General features: G+C 37.7%; 1 long non-coding RNA gene across 1 annotated transcript; it reads right to left on the bottom strand.

The window, feature by feature from the left end:
* Positions 1-219: 219 nt before the first annotated feature.
* LOC122307002 lies at positions 220-1640 on the bottom strand. Its single transcript, XR_006241604.1, has 2 exons — positions 1240-1640; positions 220-662 (listed from the first exon to the last, which is right to left on the bottom strand). It is a non-coding gene; the product is annotated as an uncharacterized LOC122307002 (long non-coding RNA).
* Between the last annotated feature and the right edge of the window lie 13154 nt (positions 1641-14794).

The following is a 14794-nucleotide window of genomic DNA, read 5'->3' as shown; positions in this document are numbered from 1 at the left end:
ATGCTTTTTATGTGGTTTTTTCCCATGCTAAATGTTGAGTATTCATGATTGCAGATCTTCCAGAAAGCAATATCATCTTCAAATGCTTACAATGATCAGTTCAGGTATATTGATTTTCAAAACAGTTGCTTATATTAACTTTAAACATCTAAATCAAGTTTAAAAGATTTTATGCCCTACAGCCATACCAATACTTGAGAGATCACGATGGAGTGAATGAGGTTTTAACTTTTGGTTATGTTACCAAAATGTCTTAAACTAATGTTATTTGCTTTCAAGGTCCTACAAAACATTTGCATGTTATTTGTTGCTCTTAAAATTAAAACTATATTACTTTTTTTACCATACATATATCAAGCTATAATCTGTTTTGATATATTTCTCTTTTGTTTTTTGCTCTGATATTTTTTACTAATTGTTCTTGGCTGATCTTATAGTTGCCAAATGTTCCATTTCTACTTGGTCATCAACGTTGCACTAGCTGGTTGCTCTTCACAATCACTCTACTCCATTGTTTGTATGTTGCTTTCAGGTCAGTGGGTTGGATGAGCAATTGCTCCAACTTTCGTTACCTCTGCAAGCATAAACATTCCTGTTGGGCAGCTGCTCTTGCATATGTCTTGGTGATTTGCAACAATTTAGATATAGCATATTCGGGGTACCTCCCAAAGAAATAGAAAATTTTAGGTGCAGAAGAGGTTTTCACATGATCTTACTCTAATTACAGTTCAATGAATTAAACACTCATAAATAGCAGCATGTTTCAATGAGATATTTTTAAAGGAAAAAGAAACGGTTTTCTTAATTGAGGCGGTGGTGGCCATACCGATAAAAGTGTTTTCTGCATCTATAATACTTCGCATTTTCTACTTTGTTTGTTCCCTATGCCGTCTCCACTGCTGATTTTAAGAAATTGTATGTGAATTTTCCTCGTTGAGTACCAATCCAACCTTACATGCACCATGTGTTATATATATTTAACAATATATATATATATATGTATATATTAAATTCTGATGTCGACATAATAAGAATGTTTCTTGCAATTCTGATCAAAGCATATGAAATATGAAATGCGTCCATTTGGAAGGTTTACACCTACTTGCAGCTTGATGGAAGTAAACAATATCATAGCTGCATATTGCTCAACTCCAGCATGCATGTTTAGATTTCCAAGAATCCGATCAATTAATTTAGATATTCTAAGAAAATAAACAAGATGGCAATGGGTATACTAACGTTTGTTCACATCGTTGGATGTCTCTGCCACTACAGCCGAAGAGATGAGAAGAACAACTGCAAGGTGAAAGCCGAAGAATATACAAGTTTTGGAATTCATTTTGTCTGATTTCTTTTTATGTTGGATCAATATTTAATGGTTCTCATAAATTGCTGACCGGAGATTTGAACAGTAAGGTAGCCTCTTCCATGACACAACACATAAATGTGGTGTCATAACAACCCATGCAGAACTTAGTTGGCTGTTGATGCAGAACCCAGCTTGATTGACATGTGTTGAGGATGAGCTCAACGAGAGGGTGAAATGGTGGCAAGTGGCAAGTCAGTTTGGCAAGTTCTGCATGTACTATTAATCCTATCTTTCCTAGTTTTCTTTTGAGTCAGACAAGCTGAATTTCAAACTCGATCTAATTACATTTCCTGATCATCCTAAACTTCTAGTGCTGTTCAGACCGAAACTTGAAGTAGAGAACTCGTTTTCAGACGTTCGGTAAAAGCAAGCATTCCACAAACAAAGCCAAGCTCAAGACGCAGAAAGCCGAGGTGGTCTCTTGCCCGGCAAGGGGCGTAACTGGAGGGGTCGTAGCTGAAGTCGGCGGCGTGGGAGCACCGGCGGATCCTTCCGATCTGGGAGATCAGGCTCTGGCAACGATTCAAATCGGCGACGGAAGGAGCTCGGCCGCTAACTAAGGGGAAGGCAGAGGACTGTAGGGGGAGGCAGGGGATCGAGAGAGGCAGAGCTCGGTTTGGTGTGAAGATCGGCGATACCTTCGTTGGCTCCTGCCAGTTCATCCTATTCCCAGATCGGAGCTCGGCCGGGAAGGCAGAGGATCGAAGGGGGGGGCGGAGGATCGGGGGAAGGGGGATGGGGTTCGGCGTCGATCTGGCTTTTTGAGCTCACCGTTCTTGATGAGGGATGGGGATTAGACCTCTCTCTCAGACTGGCCGGTGGAACGAAATTAAGGGGAGCTTCGTACTCTCTCTCTGATCGGCGCTTTGGACGGGGTCGGTGATCTGGTTTTTTTTTTTTTTTTTTTTTTTTTTTTTTCAACCAGGGCAGCGCCGTATGGCTGTCGCTGGGGTCCTGGGCCAACAACGATCGCTGGACGGCAGAGAAATTTTGCAGATATGGTGGCTCAATCCCCTCAGCCATTACCAGAGGTCGAAATTCCATTTCGTCCGGCAAAAGTTGTTGATGGAGATATTTGTGTGTTTTTTTCCAAAGAAGAAATTGAGAGGTCTGCTGTACCTTTCAAATACTCCATGGTTTTGAAGTTTCTCAAGCAAAGGCCATCACTAGATGTCATCCGTGCCTTCATTCGGAATAGATGGGGCTTAGAGTTTCAACCTGTGATTTCGGCTATGAGAAGAGCTAGAAACGTGTTCATTCGGTTCTCAAATGAACCGGATTTTGTCAAGGCTTTTTCGAGGGAAGCAACGGACGTTAATGGAGCTCCTTACCGAGGCTTCCACTGGCACCCAGAATTTGATGAGGAGGCCGAACCATCCCTTGTCCCGGTGTGGGTTTTCCTTCCAGGTTTGCCTCCTAACTTTTACCATGAATCTATGTTGAAAAATATTACTTCTCCTCTTGGGCGTTTTCTACGCCGTGACAATGCAACAAGATGCGCCACCAAGACGGACGGAGCGAGAGTTTGTTTGGAGATGGATGCTGCTGTAGAACCAATCCGAGGAATCTGGATTGGCACGCCCAACCATTGCTCCAGATTGTACGTGAAGATAGAGTGTGAAACACTCCCTGCTTATTGCTCAAATTGTAGAGTCCAAGGCCACAATTTTCAGAAGTGTAAACGGAAAGAGGGGGCCAGGAACATTGGAGTTAAAAAGGGAAAAGAAATGGAGGAAAATAAAAAAATTAGTCAGATTCAGAATTTAATAAATCAAGAAGAAGAAGGTAAAGAATCAGAGTTCGTACCGCAGATGAAATGGGTTGAAATTGGAGGTGCTGGCCCGAGTGGTTTAAAGAGGAATAATACCGTGGGGTTACAAAGGGAAGCAGGAAATTGTATGATGGAAATGGATGTGGAAAAACCAATTATACAGGCTGAAGACATAGAGGCTGAAACAGGGGCTAACGAATTAGTGGTGTGGTCGGAAATGGGGGAAGCAGCCTACGGGGAAAATGGTGAAAATAATGAGCCAGTTATCATTGACTTGTCGAATTGCCGAACGGAAATGGGAGAGGTAGCTAACCAGAAAAATGGTGAGAATAACTACCCAGTAATTACTGAATTGCTGAACTGCCGAAATACTGAATCAAGGACTGCTGAACCAATCCAAGAGACAGAAACTGAAATTCCGAGAATGGGGACCAACTCGGCTACAGGGAAGAAACCAATAACAGAAAAGCCTTTGACGGAAAGAGAAGAGGTGCAAGATCATGCTAACAGGGAGGTAAATACAGTGGAACTGTGGTCGTATGAAAGGGAACAGGAAGTAGTGATGAGAAACACTGAAAATCAAGTAACGAAAGCTCAAGGCAATTCTCGTGAAACTCCGGAACTCTCACCGATAGGGGAACAGACTGCAAATTTGCTCATTCGATTAAATGGGGATGCCATTGTGGGTAGTGATGAAATAAGTGTGGAAATGGTGCCGGAAACCAGGCCAGAGGAAATGATTGTTCAAGAGTCGCAAGATACCGGACAAGGGGACCTATATAATCCCGGAAACATGCAAGACGGTAGGGCCGAAGAAAGTTACTCGGAACCAGAAAATGAAATTGCGGAACACCTGAGTAAAAATAAACAATACCCATCGGACAGTGATGAAACAAAAGAGAAAACTCAAGGAAAGGGTAGGAAAAAACTCAGAAGCTCAACTCGGGTTCCTCGCAAGCCCGTATGCCTGAATCTATGAATTGTAGTCCATTATATTGGAATATCCGGGGACTCAAATCATCTCGGATAAGACTGGGTAAGATGGTTAGAAAGTTGAAATTAAATTTAATTATGCTTGCTGAACCTTTTGTAGATGAGAATAGTTTGGATATGTTGAAAAATACATTGAAGTTTGAACACAGTTTCTCCAATCAGTGTGCTGGTGGGAAACTCTGGGTGCTTTGGGGAGGTGGCTTACACATCACAGTCACTAATTTCAGCTCCCAACACATCACCATTTCTTTGGTTATAAATTCTCAACATTATGTCATATCAGTAGTTTATGCCAGATGTAGTTACTTGGAAAGGCGAGAACTCTGGAGGTCGTTACATTTGGATGCCGTGCAAGATATTCCTTGGCTATGCCTTGGAGATTTCAACATTATTCGCAGGGAGGAGGAGAGAAGAGGCAGGCGACCTCGTTTGAGGATTGCTATGGATGATTTTAATGAGTTTATTGATACTTGTGGACTCATGGAAATGAAGTCAGTAGGAAGTAAATTCTCTTGGTGCAATGGTCAGAGGGGTCTCGCTAGAAGTTGGTCGAAGATTGATAGATGTATGATGAACTCACTGGCTGTCACCTCTTTACCAGATGCCTTTTGCAGGTACTTGGCTCGCACGACTTCGGACCATGCCCCAATGTCGTTTGTCCTAAAATCCCTTCATACTCGGTATGGCCCCACCCCCTTTAAGTTCCAACAAATGTGGGCCTCTCATGAGAACTTCATAGATGTGGTAAAGAATGCGTGGAACGAGCCAATTTTGCCCAGGGGTATTTTCAGTTTGACTACCAAATTGAAGAAAATGAAAGGGATCTTAAAGGAGTGGAATAGGCGAGTTTTCGGGCACACTGAAACCAACATACAGAATCTAGAGAAGCAGATAGAGGATTTAGAAAACCAACTACAGATTGGTTTTTCGGAATCTGTAGAATCAGAATTGGTAGTTGCTAGAGAAAATCTTGATACATGGCTTCAGAGAGAAGAGATTAGACTAAACCAACAGGCAAAGATTAACTGGACAGAAAAAGGGGAGGCATCGGCACAATTCTTCAGGACCTATGTTTCACGATCCAAGCCTGTAGTTCAGGAGATGCGATGTCGGGATGGTTCACATCTGACCACTCCGGAATCCATTCATTCAGGTGCAGTGGATTTCTTTAGCACATTCCTACAAGCGAGACCTCATAGAGATCTTCCAGATTTGTCGACCTATGTTCAGATAACTATTCTAGAAGAGGAGAATGATAGCCTTCTGAAAATTCCTTCGATCCAAGAGGTAAAAGAGGCTATGTTTTCCATCCCTGTGGACAGTAGTCCTGGCCCTGATGGGTTTGGATCAGGATTCTATAGAGTATGTTGGGATTTGGTTGAAGCTGATGTGGTGGCAGCAGTTAGAGACATGTATAGTGGGGTCCCAATGCCAAGATTCTATTCAGCTTCGTACATCGCTCTCATTCCGAAAATGCAACAACCCACAGGTTTTGATAAGTTTCGACCCATAAGTTTATGCTCGGTCATATACAAGGTATTTGCAAAAATTCTTGTGCGACGGATGTCCCCTATCCTAAGCAGAATTATATCTCCTGAGCAAGGGGCTTTCTTGCCAGGGAGAAGCATATTTGAAAACATCACTTTGGCCCAAAAAATGATCCATATGATAAACAGAAAGGTCCGTGGGGGAAATGTTCTCATCAAAGTCGACATAGCCAAAGCGTACGATAGTCTTGACTGGGATTTCTTATTACATGTTATGACATCTTTTGGTTTCTCAACCCGGTTCTGCGAATTAATCAGACAATGCATTTCGACTCCATGGTTCTCAGTGGTCATGAATGGTTCGGCTAAAGGTTTCTTCCCCAGTGGTCGTGGATTGCGTCAAGGTGACCCTTTGTCCCCTTACTTGTTCATATTAGTTCAAGAAACCTTGTCTCGCTTGATAAAACATAATTTTGAGATGGAGAAAATTGCACCTTACTCCCACCCTCGGGGCACACCCCTGATCTCCCATTTATTTTATGCTGATGATATAGTGGTCTTTGCAAATGGGGGTAGAGCTTCCCTGCAAGCCATTTCTGACGTATTTGCCTTGTATGAAAGCTGGTCGGGTCAAGTGGTTAGTAAGGAGAAGTCTTCCATTTTTTTCCCCAAGTATGTCAACTCGGTCCGAAAAAGAAATATCCTTCAGTTGACCTCCTTCTCGGAAGGTCTATTTCCGGTTAAATACCTGGGTGTCCCTCTATTTAGTGGAAGGTTAAAGGTGTCTTATTTTGAAGATTTAATGAACCGTATCCGTGATCGTCTAGAGGGGTGGCAAAATAGGTTCCTATCAGCAGGTGCTCGTCTTCTTTTACTACGCCATGTGGTATCAAGCATCCCGGTCCATCTACTCTCAGTGTTACATACTCCCAAGAAAGTGGTATCTTCGCTAAACAGGATTATGAGTAATTTCTTCTGGGGTATCTCAAATGGCAAACAGAAACGTAAGTGGGTGGCCTGGCAAAAGGTTTGTATGCCGACCAAGGAAGGGGGACTGGGCTTAAGAAAATTTGAAGAAGTTCAGTCTTCACTATTTATGAAGCTTGCTTGGAATCTGTTATCCAGTGATTCTCTATGGGCAAATTTTTTCAGGAAGAAATACTGTAAAGGAGAGCATGTGACATTAGTTGATAACACTAAAGGATCACCTCTCTGGAGGTGTATAATGACCATGGTTCCGAATATTCTTAATAATGCTTGGTGGCGGGTTAGGGAAGGGCAGGTTTCCTTTTGGCGGGATCCTTGGTTAAAGACTGGCCCTTTGGTAGAGTCTTGCGAGATGACTGCACAATCGTCTTTAAGGGTAAGGGAGTGCAGAATACAGAATGGCTGGGATGTGAATTTGCTAATACGTCTGGTGGGGGAAACAAAAGCAGAAGAAATTCTAAATAGCCTAGGGGCACACAAAGAAGGCACTGATGTGCTAGTTTGGAAACCGGCTTTGAATGGGGTCTTTTCATCTAAGTCGGCTTGGGAGTGTATTCGGGTTCACGCGCCAAAATCGGAATGGGCAAACTGGATATGGCACCCCGCCCTTCCCAAGAAGTATTCGATTACAATCTGGAAAGCTTTGAATCATAGCCTTAGTGTGGATGTTCGCATTCGACACCTGGGAATTCCCCTAGCTTCCAGATGTGAGTGTTGTGAGCATAGGTGTATAGAAGATCAAGACCATGTCCTTGCTACAGGGAAGGTTGCTTCAGACGTATGGAGACGCGCTTCTATACTTATGGGCATGCCGTATGATCATAGGAGACTGTGGAAGGCAAATATGGAACTATGGTTTCGCAAAGCATCACTTTCAACCCAAAAAGGTACGCTTCTAGGCATTGTTCCTGTTATTATAACTTGGTCTCTTTGGGTTTGGAGATGTAAAGCTCGTATGGAAGGGAAGATGCAAAATGGGGATCGATTGTGGGGGACTATAAAAGCTGCCTTAGCTTGGGTTGGTTTAAGATTACGCACTAGCAAGAGGTTTAGTGATGGGGATGACAAAGTTTTACGTAACCTTGGTATCCCGATGAAAGTGGGACATAATCCATCACCTTGTTTGGTGAAATGGAACAAGCCAAGTGTGGGGTGGGCTAAACTTAATGTGGATGGGAGCTCCCTGGGCAATCCGGGTCAGATGGGCGCTGGTGGCATAATTCGTGATGATAAGGGTCGTATGATGTGGGCCTACGCAAAAGAGATGGAGGTTGGGACTAATAATGAAGCCGAACTACGAGCGTTGTATTATGGGCTAAAATATTGTAAGGATTTAGCACTTGAGAAAATAGAGATTGAAGTGGACTCTTTGTTAGTTGCAAATTGGTTGAGGGGAGGGAGATGTAGCATATGGTACCTTGAAGACTACTGGGAAGAAATACAGGACATTCTAAATACATTGGTATTTAAGGTGATGCATGTCTTTAGAGAAGGTAATGCAGGGGCAGATTTTCTGGCCCGCTTGGCTTCGGAAAAGAAATCTGGAACTTGGGCTAATTTCAACGATGTTCCTCACATACTAAAAGGAATATTAAAAGTAGACAAAATGGGTCTGTATGCCCTCAGAAAGTAAAACACGGATCTTATTTTGGCTTTCTTTGTTGTATGGTTCTGGCTTTAGCTTAATATATCTTTTTTACACTTGGGTTTTGGGTGCTTCTTGTAGCCCCCCAAGTGTTTGCTTTGCTCTATGGTTTTCCTCCGCCATACGTGAGGGTCTTTTGTATGAAATTAGGGCGGGGTCACTCTTGGACATGTGGCCCATCCTCTTATAAAAATAAAAATAAAAAATAAAAAAATAAAAAAAAAAAAAAAAGACCGAAACTTGAACAGAATAAGGGGATAAAGAAAGGATATTGGGACAAATCCCAACTATTCAGCCGAATCGTAGGACCAGAAATAGATATATTATTCATCTTGACAATCGAGTCCTGCATGTGCATATCAGTCTGCATGTGAACGTGGCTACACTCGATCGACGGCATTTACTTGAGCGGTCTACTGGTAGGACTCTTCATCCGGGTTCCAAGAATCAGGGTATATCCGGGCTGCAACCCGGGTCTCAAATCCGGGCCGCAATCCGGACCGGGTTAATACGGGTCAAACCCAGTCCGAAACTCGGATGTATCTGGATTTTAAAAAAATCGAATTCCAGGTTCAACCCGGGTTTTTTTTTTTTTTTGGGTTTTTTGACCTGTGGTCAAGCATTTTAACGTACACGCGGATATTCATGATGCATTGTGACGCAATATTCCATGCGTAGAAGTAGAATTATGTTAACCAAAAAATAATAATAATAATAAATAAATAAAGATCAAGAGTTAATTAAATGTCATCCAATTATTTTAGTTTGGCTCATATATGTTCTGGAAATATTAGATCGAAATAAATAAATAATGTGTCTATTAATTTATTAAATGTTGCAAATTCCATCAATATTATATAGTAGTGTTGAAATTATATTAATGTGTGGCCCCATCGTGTCTTATACAATTAATTAATTTTACGTGATCTTCTGGCAATAATATATGTTTATACTTCATCATGAGCTTATGATAATTTGTATAATAATTATGCTAATTTAAATTAATGTAAAGCTTCAATTAGCAGTACTACTGGATCATAACATTATCGTCATTTGAAGTTTTGTATTTTCAATAGGAGACGTTGTTGATTGGCAAGGAGGAGGCCCAAGTTTCAATAGATAAAAGAAAGAGACATATATAATGGGCCGGGCCTTCTCACTTCCCTCTTCCTTCCGCACAGTCATAAAACAAAAGAATTATATATAGCCCATCTATTCTTCACTGGACACAAAAGATCAGAGACAAAACCTTAAAAACGGTCGGGCTGTTTAATACCCAGTAACAGCCCTCTAATTACAACGTCTCGTAGGCTCGTAACTCTTTTATTTTACATGCTGTATACCTGTCTACACCGAAGATCAAATGAAAAGAAATACATAGAATTTCTTAGATTTTAATATCTCTAATCATATTAATTGAGTGGCATATATATTATTAAGTAATTAATTTGTAAGTGAAACACTTAAATAAAATGTTACTTAGATCAAAGATGGAAAACATTATTTCTCTTTCTTAATTAACATGATACGGTCTTCAATCAAGAAATTAAAGTCTTCATCGTCATGATATGCAATTAGTTTAGTTTAATTTATCTCTACACTCATTAACTAAGAGAGAGAAGTCTTCTCCCATCCCTTTATATTTTTTAATCTTTTTCTTCCCGAATCTTCTCCCCATCCTTTCGTTCTCTGTATTTCTCTCTCTCTCTCTCATCTCGAAATCCCATCCCGCTCCCTCAATCTGCTTTCCAATCTTCACAACCCCACCCCCCCCCCCTCTCTCTCTCTCTCTCTCTCTCTCTCTCTCTCTCTCTCTCATGCATTCCTACTCCCTCACTCTCTACTCTGTCTCTGCACCTACCCCTCAAGGCCACCTCACGTGTCACCATAACTCGTTAACGGTAAAGTAAAAATTAACGGAAAAAGAAAGAAAGACTAATATAACAGTTAAATAGTTACTTATTATAATAAAATAAATATATTAAACACGAATAAAAAAAAAAAAAAGATAGACATTTATTAAGAAAGAAAAATCAACTTAAATCTTTGAAGGCTTTTATATATCACACTCAATCAAGATTGAAATTGATATTTAAGTTTACCAGTCATATACGTAAGAGAAGAAAAACAATAGTTTGAACGTTTGACATATTAAACGTTGTCTTTTTTGCTATAAGAAAAGCTATATATCTTTAAGAAAAATCAAAGAAAAAGAGAGACATTTATTAAGAGAGAGATGTTTACCTAAATTTTTAACTCTTCTATATATCACACTCAATCAGGAATAATGTAGTTGATATTTAAGTCTACCATAAGAGAGTCATACATGTTAAAAAATAAGAGTGATGGGTTGAACGTATGGTATAAGTTTGAATATCCTTTTAGTACGTGGTATTCCAAAATCGAATGTATTACACCTTGCATTCAATTTTTAAAATGAAAGAAAGAAAGGGGAAGTTGCAGGATAGCCTATTTACTTTGCATGTTAATTTTCAAATTGCCTCTCCTAAATGTGCATGATGTGGTATACGAAGGCAGATTGTTCTTGCCTATTTGTTGGCTTTCAAAGTACTCTTTTTCCTTATCGTGAATGGTGATTTTCTATCACAGATACATGTTATCAAGAAATTTTCAAGTAATATGATCATTTTCTTTTGTAATGATTTTAACAGTCAATTAAGGAGGAAGGAAGACCATTTGATTGGCAAATTGTATTTCAGTATTGTTGCTTTGTACTCTCTATTTTTTTATAGAAACATTATGACGCCAAGCATAATTGAGTAAATGAACTTTGATGATTTTCATGAAAATTAACAAGTTTACCCGTTTTTTTTAATGTAAGACAAGCTATATATATATATATATATATAAAACATGAATAAAAATCAAAGTGAAAGAGAGACGTTTATTAAGAGAGAGAAGTCTACCTAAATCTTTAAAGTCTTCTATATATCACACTCAATCAAGAATAATGGAGTTGATATTTAAATCTACCATAATAAAGTCATACATGTTAAAAAAGAAGTGCAATAGTTTAAACGTATGGTATAGGTTTAAAAGAAAGAAAGGGAATAAAGATTTGGTTAAAGAAAAATGAATGTATTGATTTGAAGTTTCAAAAAGTTTATTGATTTTTGTATTTTATTTTAAAGTTTATAAAATTTATATTGATTTGTGTTTTGATAATGATTAGGTAATGATTATATGGAAAAGTTAAAAATTTCAGTGTTTTATATTAGAGTGATGTTTTACAAGAAAATTATGAAAAATTTTGATCATTTCGTCTCTTCTTATCTCATTTACCAAAATCACATCTGCCATAATACAGTGACACACGTAATAAAAGAAGAGCGATAGGATGAGCATATGATATGGGTTTGAATATGGTATACCAAAATTGAATGTATTATACATTGCATTCAATTTTCAAAGGGAAAGAAAGAAGGAAACAAACAAATGGTTTGAACCTATTTGTACATGTTGATTTTCAAATTGCCACTCCTAAATGTCATTGATGTGGGGTATGAAGGCTGATGGTTCTTGCCTATTTGTTGGCTTTCAAAAGTCTTTTTCTTCACCCTGAGTGGCCATTTTCTACCACAAATGCATACTATTAAGAAATTCTCAAGTAATATGATTCTTTTCTTTTGTAATGACTTTTACAATCAATTAAGGAGGAAGGACGACGATTTGACGGGCAAATTGTATTTCATTATTATTGCTTCGTACTCTCCCATTTTTAATAGAAAGATTCTGGTGGCCGGCAAAATTAAGTAAATGAACTTTGTTAATTTTCATGAAGATGACATGAAAATTAATAAGTTTACCCGTTCTTTTTTGCTACAAGTCAAGCTATATATATATATGTGTGTGTGTGTGTGTGTATGTATATATGTTAAACATGAATAAAAATGAAAGAAAACGAGAGACGTTTATTAAGAGAGAGAAGTCTACTTAAATCTTTAAGTCTTGATCTGTATATCACACTCAACCATAATAGAGTCATCCACATAATAAAAGAGTGAAAAGCGACGGTTTGAACGTATGGTATGGGTTTGAATATTAATCAGAGTAATTTTACATACAACCTTGAAGTGTGTAAATGCTGAATAATCGCTTTAAAAAAGAGTGTGACCCATTATTAAAAATTAATTATTTTCATGTGGTCCATGCTTTATTTACTTTTTTCAAAGCAATTGCGTAACAGTTGCACAATTCACAGTTACAAATATCTTTTCTCAAGAAAGAAAGTGGAAAATGCAGGATAGCCAATTTGCTTTACACATTGATTTTCAGACTGCCTATGAATGTATTATGCTCATGATGTGGCCCTGTGGGGGTAGGAAGGCTATATATGGTTCTCGCCTCCCTCTTATCTCCAAAATATCCCTCCTTATTAGAGCTTCTCCATTCGTTGGACGATCCTGCTAGCTTTGCACTTTATAATTTAATTTAAACCTTTCTTTTATAGATACTATAGATCATAACCTAAAAAGCTTAATCGATCCCCAACTAATGTGTCAAAGCCGACTTTTTGAGTCGTATGCCATTAATTTGTTGGATTTCAAAGTGATCTTCTTTCTCACCGTGAGTGGCACGTCTCTACCACAGAAATTTCAAGTAGTTTCCTCTTCTTTCCTAATGATTTTCACAATCAAAGGAGGAAGGGCGACCATTTGATAGGCAAATTTTATTTCATTATTATTGCATCTTTTGATAATTTGGACCACGTTAGCAGCATGTGAGAAAACTAGTTAGTGAAGCAATTTTCCTATTGAATGTATTATACGTTGGATTCAATTTTCAAATGGAAAGAAAGAAGGAAACAAACAAATGGTTTGAACTTATTTGTACATGTTGATTTTCAAATTGCCACTCCTTAATGTCATTGATGTGGGGTATGAAGGCTGATGGTTCTTGCCTATTTGTTGGCTTTCAAAAGTCTTTTTCTTCACCTTGAGTGGCCATTTTCTACCATAAATAAGTTTTACAAAAACCAGTGGTTCTTGCCTATTAATTTGTTGGCTTTGAAAGTCTTTTTCCTCACCTCAAGTGGCAATTTTCTACCACAGATGCTATCATGAAACTTTCAGGTAATATGATCCTCTTCTTTTGTAATGATTTTTACAGTCAATTAAGGAGGAATGATGACTATTTGACTGGCAAATTGTATTTCAGTATTATTGCTTTGTGCTCTCTCAATTTTTATAGAAAGATTCTAACGTTGGGCAGAATTGAAATTAATTCTAGCGGCTAATTCCAATAAATAATCAATACAGAGAAGACAAGAGATTCACCTAAAAATACAGAGAAAATGACTCTCATGTTCTATTCAAAATTATCAAAACTCAAGAATGTCAAAATCAACCTACAAACTGGGTTGTAATAGCTATAATTCGAAAATATCAAAAAAAGAATAGTTTGAAAGTTCTAAGAAAAAGAAATAAACCTAAGGGAGTAGTTTAAGAAAAAAAAAATGATTCTCTGTTTTTTTTTTTCCTAGTTGATTTGATAATGAAGAAAATTATCTTACTACGCATTATTTTCTTAACGTGGAAAGGAAAATCATAATGCTTTCAACTTATTTAATTAAATGATTAAATTGTACCCTAATTTCTTAAAGTGAAAAAGGAAATTTATTGCGGACTCTATAATCTAATTAAATGGATTAGATTTAGGTTTGGATAGTGAGTTGAGATGAAAATTGAAAGTTAAATAAAATATTGTTAAATATTATTTTTATTTTGGTATTTAAAAATGTTGAATTGTTTATTATATTTTATATAAAAAATTTTAAAAAATATAATAATTAAATGAGATAAAATAAGATGAGTTGAAATATTTTGATATCCAAAACTGTAATCCCTTAATTTGACGTCAAATTTGTATTGAATTTGGAAGTTCTGAAAAAAAAAATAAATAAATAAGAGTAAAAAACACTGACATAAACTATATGATCACGTGAAAATTCTGTAGATACACATTTCCGAGAAAAAAAAAAAAATCAGCCCCACTTCCAATTTATTTATAAGAAAATTTAGTCCCAATCTTTGTTTTAAGTCAAATATATAATGTTTCCTTGACTTCCGGTTTGCATAATTATTTTTTCGACGGTACTTCAACCCCCCATAGAGGTGTGTAGCCTGAGAGAGTTTTCCGATAAAGGTCATTTAATTGGTCTTTTTTTCTTTAATTTTTTTTATATTTTTAAATATTTAAAAAAAAAACCACAACGTTATTAAAATATATTTAATTAATCACTAAGCAAAGAAGTCACCTCTCAATAGCCGAATCATTTTCCTTATTATTTAATCTCGCAAGAATAGAAAAATTAGAAAAAAAAAATTGTTTTTCAAGCAAACAAGTTTGAATTAAAGGGCTCTCAATTATTTTAAAAAGCATTGCAGTTGTAATAAACAAAGCCATACACTATCTTGACATTCACGGCCACGTTGGCAGCATGTGGGATAATTAGACGCGTTAGTGAAGCAATTTTCCTATATTTTCTACAATAATTGAAAGGATCATGGTAGTCGTCATTC

This window comes from Carya illinoinensis, chromosome 4 (genome assembly GCF_018687715.1).
Source record: "Carya illinoinensis cultivar Pawnee chromosome 4, C.illinoinensisPawnee_v1, whole genome shotgun sequence".
In the NCBI taxonomy this organism is placed as follows: domain Eukaryota; kingdom Viridiplantae; phylum Streptophyta; class Magnoliopsida; order Fagales; family Juglandaceae; genus Carya; species Carya illinoinensis.
The sequence above is the reverse complement of the archived record's forward strand: the minus strand, read 5'-3'. Positions and strand labels throughout refer to the sequence as shown.